Source organism: Diorhabda carinulata, chromosome X (assembly GCF_026250575.1).
Source record: "Diorhabda carinulata isolate Delta chromosome X, icDioCari1.1, whole genome shotgun sequence".
Classification (NCBI taxonomy): Eukaryota; Metazoa; Arthropoda; class Insecta; order Coleoptera; family Chrysomelidae; genus Diorhabda; species Diorhabda carinulata.
In genome coordinates this window covers 2,920,554-2,930,176 of record NC_079472.1, presented here as the reverse complement: position 1 = coordinate 2,930,176, position 9,623 = coordinate 2,920,554, and the positions used below count along the sequence as shown (strand labels likewise).

Here is a 9,623-nt window from a genome sequence, read left to right as displayed (position 1 = left end):
TCAAAAAGTAGTAAGATAATGTGGGAGAAGAAATGGGAATAAAAATAAACGAGATTTATGAGTTATGGCAAAGAAAAATACAGCAATAGAAATATATAAGTAGACGATATGAAATAGAAGAAAAAATAATTCACATCTGATGAAATTTATCTTGGAAATGAGAAGACGAAGATTTGCAAACAACTGCACAATTTATTTCATTCAGTACTTTGGAAAATTTAGAATCCATAGAATGGCTTTCGTAAAATACGTATAAAGCCAGTGAAGATATATCAGGGTACAATTTGCTGTCACTTTTGCGAAAATAATTCGATTCTTCGATTTAAACAATGAATTTAATGAGATGTTCAAAGTTTCTACAAAAAATGAAACAGAAGTTCGAAACAAAATGTTTCAGTGCTTTTTGAAATATTCGTCCTTAAGGTTTAAACATTTTGAAAGTCTTCCACAGCTTCTTGAGGTGATGAAGATTGCTGTCCACCCATTAGGTGATAAATTTAGTAAGAAATTAATTTGATGATTTTCTTCTGGTATACGGAATCCCTCCGGAGCGTATCTTACTCATACTTCATGGAAAATCGATTTTATTACAGTATGCGATATCCTAAGAGAATCCTCCATCTATCTGTAAGTCACAAGCCGAACTTCTTTAACCCGTTGTGCACAACATCGAAATGACAACCGATTGTTTCGTCATTAATCACTGACGGAGGCATGGCCGTGACGAAACTCTGCAAACCAAAAAGTTGGACGAACCGATTGAATGCGTTGTTATTGAGTCTTTCTTAAAATTTTTGCACAAATTTACTTGTTCTAAAAGTCATTTTCTTGATTGTCACTAGATTCGCAGTATCAAACGTCAATGTTCAGAGTAGTGCCAGAACCTATTAACGCCATCTATTGTTCGATAGTAAAAACTTAAAAGGCATCTTTCTATGTTTTATTTAACTCAAAGATGTTTATTAAGTAAATGATATATTCTCATAAATGATACTTGGAAAATGTAGTAGAAATAATTACATTCAATATAAAAATACGAAAAATTTCCTTCTTCCAATATTCATCTAACAAAAGACCTCCATACAAAAAGCGTCGCTCGTCCTCGTATCATGAGATTAAGGGATATATCTACAAAAATATCCAGATAAATTTCCAACCAGTTTCAATCGAAAGACATTTAGTTCAATAAATAAAGATTTTCTCGTGTATTTTTTTTTTTATATTTCCGATCATTTATTTTATCCTTTATTTGAAATGCAATGAGAATATATAAAGTACTTACCGACATCGGCTGGCCCTGTGTCATGATCCGTCCATTCCGAAAACTGAAAAATAAAAAAACACTTTTACAAATATGGAAGGTTTGAAACAAAAACGTCACAATTGTGAAAGGGAACCGTCGTTGATGATACAGATTGATATAAATACGACAGCAACTGATAAAGTTTTGAGATATGGCAACACTGATGATAAGTATGTCAAATATGACATAAAGTTTGACATTTATAATGGTCAACGTACTCAGAACGTGGATTAAACCAACAGCGGTGTGCCGATTAACTCGCTTCGACTTTTTGTAATAAAACACCATCTCAAACAACCGTTTTTGATTGGTTTTCGGGATTAAACCGTTGTCGCACTTCGCTACAGGATGGTAAACTCATATTGTAAGATTGTCATGTGACATACCGTGAGATAGAGACATACTTGGGCGCTCGATTAGTGCAAAAAATATTCAATCGCAGTGTTTTTTCCATGTTTACAAATTCACTGAAAACGTTCACTATTAATGGCTACCAAACAAAAACTAAACAACGTGGCGTCTTCAAACTTGAAACATACGTTGTATAGATTGTGTACTTTCTGATACGGTGGTATTTTACAAACAACTACCGCCATCTCTACGTCAAGTCAGGTACTTCTGAGACCATCTTCGTATCACCCTCTAAAATCTAATCTCTATTGTACTGGATGAGCTAATGATGCAAAATTAATAGCACAGTTCCTTATTAATGGTTAATAACATTGATATAATCAACGAAGATAATTCAAAATCATGCCGGGAGTGAGTAATCAACCGATGCCACTATCATTATAATTGTCGTTCAAAACAAAAGTTCGACGTTATGGAATTCCAGTAAATTGACGGTTATAAATTACGAAGATTAATTAGAAGAAAATAATTAAACCCATTATTAGAGTGAATTTCAATAAGTGGTTTAATAAAAATTAATTTAAACGCTTTTAATATTCAAAATGATGATCTCTCAATCACGCATCTTTACACGTCGATGAAAAAGATTGAATTTAAATTGTTTGGATATTAGAATCCTTAATTGTTCTTCCTTATTATCCTTTATTATCCTATATAACCAACTCGAACGAAAACAAGCGACACGATTGTGTTGGACCCCCCTGTAACTTCGGTGTGGATAATATCAGAAACCTGAATTTGAAGTAACTGAATAAACATTTCATAATCACACTATATTTCAAATTTCATTCAATTTGAACTAGTAATTTGATAATTATAACTAGTCAAAGTTTTTTCACGCATTCAATGACATACTGATCGATCATCAAAAGTTAGAGGTACTTCGAATATATATAGAAGCTTAAAATTCATAATACAATTAGTGTTTGGAGTGTTAATCAAGAAAATACTAAAATATTTTAAAATTCTAGTTCATTTTTTTTGTTAAGTGCTAAGTACGCTGCAACCGCTGATCTGATATATTCTACAACAACCTACGTAAGGGAAAAGTCTTTTTATAAATCTATCGACTGCTGAAACTAGTTTAGATTTCGTATAGTACGTGAACTTGAAGGCTAGTACCATTTTTCAATGTTAAACTCCCTAACTTAACCTAACCTAACCAAACAACAGAATTTTTATGTTGATTATTGCCCTCAGAACAGTGGTTGAGTTTTGACAGCTGTCAACTTTACACACGTGTCTTTTGGAGGTTAGGATTAACTGAAAATCATACGTCAACTCACGAACTTCTTACCGAAGACTAAAAAGCATTTAACCTGTAGGTCTACGTTCAAGAAGTTGTACCAGAAAAGAAAAAAAGAGGTAGTAAACTGTGTAATTTAAATTTAAATGTATAACCTCTATTTTCAACAAAACAAATTACATTTTATTTTTCTGCAATGGTAAAGTGAATATGAAGAAGGAATAAATTATGAATTCAAATAGAAATTCATCAAAAAGGAACGATTCAAGAGAGGATTTATTCTACGTGAAATAATTAATATTTAAGTAACGTTCGGGATGATTTCATTATAAATACATACACTAAATATTCATAAGAACTGTCTCGATGTTATTTGGGAAGCTTGATTTTCAAATACATATAAACCCAATCTAATCTCGGAACATCCTGTATACTACTGCGCAAAATATACGATGTGTAGAATATAAAAATATACACTAGAAAAAAAAATTAATTATTTGTATAATATGCTGATAATTTTTAACTTATCATACAAAATGTATTACAAAAAATAATCGAAAGAAAACATAACGAACTGAAATCCACTTGTTTGGATTATTGCTTAGTATAGGTTCGTGATTACAATTTGATCCCATTATAACGATGAAAATTCATCTGGGTCTCTGTAGAGCTCTAATTCATTGACTCCAATGATCCAATGAGTGTTAAATAAGATGTTTACCTATTACCGTGTATTATCATGTTTTAATATGTCTTTTAAGTAGCTGTCCAACAACCGTCGCGATTCAAAACTAGTTCAGAACTAATCTTATAATCATGGAGAACTAGATTTTATCGACAACGCAAGTCGCTTCTAAATCGCCTACTTCCTACCTCAATTTGAACTAGTAATTTGATAATTATAACTAATCAAAGTTTTTTAACTCATTCAATGACATACTGATCGATCATCAAAAGTTAGAGGCACTTCGAATATATATAGAAGCTTAAAATTCATAATACAATTAGTGTTTGGAGTGTTAATCAAGAAAATACTAAAATATTTTAAAATTCTAGTTCATTTTTTTTGTTAAGTGCTAAGTACGCTGCAACCGCTGATCTGATATATTCTACAACAACCTACGTAAGGGAAAAGTCTTTTTATAAATCTATCGACTGCTGAAACTAGTTTAGATTTCATATAGTACGTGAACTTGAAGGCTAGTACCATTTTTCAAGGTTAAACTCCCTAACCTAACCAAACAACAGAATTTTTATGTTGATTATTGCCCTCAAAACAGTGGTTGAGTTTTGACAGCTGTCAACTTTACACACGTGTCTTTTGGAGGTTAGGATTAACTGAAAATCATACGTCAACTCTTTTAAGTAGCTGTCCAACAACCGTCGCGATTCAGAACTAATTCAGAACTAATCTTATAATCATGGAGAACTAGATTTTATCGACAACGCAAGTCGCTTCTAAATCGCCTACTTTGGTCAATAAAAATCTGTTCACATCCGCTTAATTCACCAGATTCACAGCCATGGGAATTCTAACTCTAATCGAAATAAAAAAAAGTAAAAATAGGAACGCGAGTGACTATTTTTGACGGCCAATACACACGAGACGGCAGCAATTTCTATGAAACTTTTTTTTCGAATTTCGTCATATATTTTTTTAAATATTCTTCGTGTATCGGAATGTCTGTTTTCATTTTGTAGAAATTGATGTATACAAACTGTTAATATCACTATAAACAAATTTTAAAATGTTAATAGAACTGATCAATAATTCCTAACCCTTACAAATCGTTCAACAACCTCATATCGATCCATTTTCGTTCTTAATACCTTAGACGCTCAAAGAAAACGAAGTTTCGATGATAAATTATGACACAGGAAAAAATATTATTAACGAGTTTCACACAAAAAAATCTACGATCCAAAGAAAACAGAAGTTTCTAGACTTAATTACAACATTGTTTTAATAGAAAATAAATGAAAAATTTCAATTCAATCACGAAAAACTGGAATTTCACTGTTCGCAATTATTATGGAAAACTATGATGTAATAAAACAACTTTTGAAGCGTTTAATTAAAGTTAAGTACCACCCTGTACATGTAAAAAATAGTATAAAGTAAAACGAAACGAATCCAAACCGATTATCGAACTCTCTTTGACTTTTTACTCGCCAATCAAAATTATTAAACGAGTTCTCGTAAAATCGGCATATTTCCAACAACTCTCATAAGTCTGGCAACGCTGTCGAGAAGGTTGTTCGCGTTTCGGTTAAGTGTGTGTCGTGATAACACATTCTCATCGAGTAGACGCGTTTTCAGAATGAATAATCGTTTTTTTTTTGTTACGTCGTAAATTACTGAATTTCAACAATAATTTCCGAACTCGAAGCTACTAAATCTTTCAACAGTAAAGAAGACGTACCAGAAATTCTTATAAGCGGGCTCTGTTACCGACGCGCCGCGATCTGGACGAACGGTATCTGTAACAACTAACGAAAATATGGAAACAGTTGAGATGGCGTTATTTGAGCAGTCGAATCGGTCTTTACGTCCGCGTCTCCTTCAAACACTCCAAGAATTTCGCTGGATGAAGCTGAACGTTCTCGTCGATCCGTATTTTTTTGAGGATCAAGTGAGGGGTCAAAGTTCGAAGATATTCGTGGGCAAATGGACTCACGAACATCCGTCATTTCATGCAGATTGTAGCTTAGCCGCACTAGGCATTATGTTCATTTTGGAGAGAGGATAGATTCGTTGAGTGGCCCGCACGGTTATGGGACCTGATACCCTGTGATTTCTTCTTGTGGGACCGCGTTTCTCCAAGAGGACCACGCACTTTTCCCGATCTCCAGACTGCAATTGAAGAAGAATTTCAAACTCTTTATATGCTTTGCCGGACCTGCAATGATGTTCTCGGATCCATACAGTATCAAGTCCGGATATTGCAACAATTTAGTTGGTCTCAAAGTTAATTTTGTGGGATAATTTAATAAACAAAGCGAATATTGGAAAGCGTCTAATAATTATGAATAGGAAGACCTGGTTTGTCTGGGTTACATCCTCGCAGTTGTTTTGATTGCTCTAGCCTCTGATAGTACTCCAAAATTGGAATTTCCTTCAGGTCGAACAAAGATAAACCAATAAATCAAATTCTAAGTTATCTTCTGTATGTTAATAAGAGATTCGTACATTCTGGGTTTCTATATCAATTTTTTTTAGGAAAAATGCGTTTTTATATTATTATATGGAAAAATTATAATTTTCAAATTTCATATACAGCGAAAATAAAACCCATAATTTTCCTTTACCATAAATGAGTCCCTTTTCCATTCAATCGAAATCTTTACGAACGGGGTAAGTCATCGACCGGCACCGGGTCTTTGACACCATGACCTGGTGATTATTGCACCGTCACGGTTACCCATAAACCCAGAGTATCGATATGGGGGACGAACGAAGTCACGACTATACCAAATACGTCGCGTGTGAGGGAAAACTATTTAGGGTTGAAACGTAATGATTTCTGAATATTTTTACCGTGATAAACAATTCAAAAATCAATTTTTATAATTTCTTAAAATTCCATGTGTGCATAGAAACGTAAATTCAAAACAAACCAAAACCGAATCACAGTATTCCTCAGGTTACAATTGAGGTTAATGACGCCCTACACAAATCGGTGTATTTTAGACATCAACGAAACACGCAAATCGTGGTTTTCCCACAGAAAGGGTTAAAACATAAATACATTGTAAAGGGTTGTTTATTTACAATACATAATTCTATAATAATATTTGATAGAAATTCCGCTTCGATTTCCTTCTTAGAAATTAAGCACTTCGATAACCTTACCAACTACACCGTCACGGCTCTATACAAGTTAAGAGGAGATGTAGGTATATGAGTAGCGAGTGTGGTATTAATTAAAAAAAAAACACGTTTAGCCACATCAAACAATTTTCAAAATAAGTTTAAAACAATGATAAATGAAAAATACTGCTGGATGTACTAGAAATATGGAAGGAAACGCCTCACGCCAATCGAAACTAAACAACAATCGACCGTGTGTATCTTTAAAGATGAGGAGAAACCAGGAAAAGTTCCAATAGAGCAATGTAGAACGCTCAATTCTGTTTGGTAGACAAGCAGTTGTATGCAGGAAGTATGAGTTAAACTAATCGCAGAATTGAATCATTATCCATCACGACTGTTGAAACAAACACGTTTTTGAACAGTCATAACATCGAAATTATGGATCATCTACCGAACAGTTCTTGTTTGCCACCCAATGATTTATTTTTATTCCCGCAGATCAAAAATAAATTGCGAGTTCAACGTTTTTCCCATACTTGAAGAAACGATTGATGCGCTCAAATAACATGTTGATTTGTATATCAAATTCATCGATCTCTTTTGCAGTGTTTTGGTATCTGTCGTGAGGATTTTCGCTTTTCACCCATAACGTTTTTCTGCCTAGTGTTTACCGATTTCATGTTTACTATCTTAGTTTTTAAAAGTATAAAGGTGTTAATAATTCGTTACTAACTCTTTTTCGTGATTTTCAGTAAAACGGTAAGTTTTATCATGGAAATACCTCAGACAAAAATTGTAGATCATAAAATTATCTATAAAAAACGTATCAATACTTTTTTTTCTACGAGTCACCGTTTCAGAGATATAATGATTCAAAAAGTTGTGAAAGTTCTAAGACATTATAAGTTTTACAACTTTTTGAATCGTTATATCTCAGAAACGATGACTCGTATGACAAAAATTATTGACTTTCTTTGTAGATAATTTTATGATCTACAATTTTTGTCGACAGTTTTTTTTGATAAAGCTACTGTTTTGCTTAAAATCGCGAAAAGCTCAATATTTGACCTTTGGCCTTCAATAACATTTTTTCCACTGAAGGGAGTGATGGGGAATATCATTTTGAATTATATTTTAAACAAATTTACTGATTTTTAGCTTGATGGGAATTTATGTAACTTCGAATGTCTAGATTTTAAATTTTCAAGGTCAAAGGTAAAATAGTGAGTTTTTCGTGATTTTCAGTAAAACGGTAAGTTTTATCATGGAAATACCTCAGACAAAAATTGTAGATCATAAAATTATCTATAAAAAACGTATTGATACTTTTTTTTCTACGAGCCACCGTTTCTGAGATATAATGATTCGAATAGTTGTGAAAGTTCTAAGACATAAGTTTTACAACTTTTTGAATCGTTATATCTCAGAAACGATGACTCGTAGGAAAAAAATTATTGACTTTCTTTGTAGATAATTTTATGATCTACAATTTTTGTCCACAGTTTTTTTTTGATAAAGCTACTGTTTTGCTGAAAATCGCGAAAAACTCAATATTTAACCTTTGGCCCTCAATAACATTTTTTCCACTGAAGGGAGTGATGGGGAATATTATTTTGAATTATATTTTAAACAAATTTACTGATTTTCAGCTCGATGGGAATTTATGTAACTTCGTATGTCTAGATTTTAAATTTTCAAGGTCAAAGGTAAAATAGTGAGTTTTTCGTGATTTTCAGCAAAACGGTAAGTTTTATCATGGAAATACCTTTGACAAAAATTGTAGATCATGAAATTATCTATAAAAAACGTATTGATACTTTTTTTTCTACGAGCCACCGTTTCTGAGATATAATGATTCGAATAGTTGTGAAAGTTCTAAGACATTATAACTTTTACAACTTTTTGAATCGTTATATCTCAGAAACGATAACTCGTATGACAAAAATTATTGACTTTCTTTGTAGATAATTTTATGATCTACAATTTTTGTCGACAGTTTTTTTTGATAAAGCTACTGTTTTGCTTAAAATCGCGAAAAACTCAATATTTGACCTTCGGCTTTCAATAACATTTTTTCCACTGAAGGGAATGATGGGGAACTTTAAAATTTTATTTTTAATTATATTCTGAACAATTTTACTGATTTTCAGCTTGATGTAAATGTATGTAACTTCGAATGTCTAGATTTTAAATTTCCCCATCATTCCCATGTATGGAAAAAATTTTATTCAATGTCAAAGGTAAAATAGTGAGTTTTTCGTGATTTTCAGCAAAACTGTAAGTTTTATCACTGAAACACTTCAGACAAAAATTGTAGATCATAAAATTATCTATAAAAAATGCATCAATACTTTTTCACCTGCAAGCCACTGTTTCTGAGATATAATGATTCGAAAAGTTGTGAAAGTTTTAAGACATTACAACTTTTACAATTTTTTGAATCGTTATATCTCAGAAACGGTGTATCGTAGGAAAAAAAATTCATACGTTTTTTGTAGATAATTTTATGATCTACAATTGTTGTCTAGGGTATTTTCATGATAAACCTTACCGTTTTGTTGAGTAATCGCGAAAAACTAATTTCTTTGACCTTCGAACTTGAATAAAATTTTTTCCGTACACGGAGCTGATGGGCAACATACAAATTTTATTTTCACTTGTATTTTAAACTTCACTCTTATTTTTTGATCTAATTTGACCTGACTACTAGGAGACTTTTAGTAGAACAATTCGAAGCAACTTAAACCAGTTATTTGTCGTAATTAAAATGGGACTTTGTAACCTTAAATCCTTCCTCAGAAACTGGTATGCGGCATCAGTTAAATTAATATTAAATTGGACGCCACTAG

General features: G+C 32.3%; 1 long non-coding RNA gene across 1 annotated transcript in view; it reads right to left on the bottom strand.

Annotated features, from left to right (window-relative positions):
- Positions 1 to 978: 978 nt before the first annotated feature.
- Positions 979 to 9,623, bottom strand: part of LOC130901677 (uncharacterized) — a 46,775-nt gene continuing 38,130 nt past the window's right edge. The window contains exons 3-4 of the long non-coding RNA XR_009060306.1: positions 1,283 to 1,325; positions 979 to 1,128 (exon numbers count right to left, since the gene is read on the bottom strand). This is a non-coding gene — a long non-coding RNA (uncharacterized LOC130901677). The remainder of the gene's footprint in view (positions 1,129 to 1,282; positions 1,326 to 9,623) is intronic.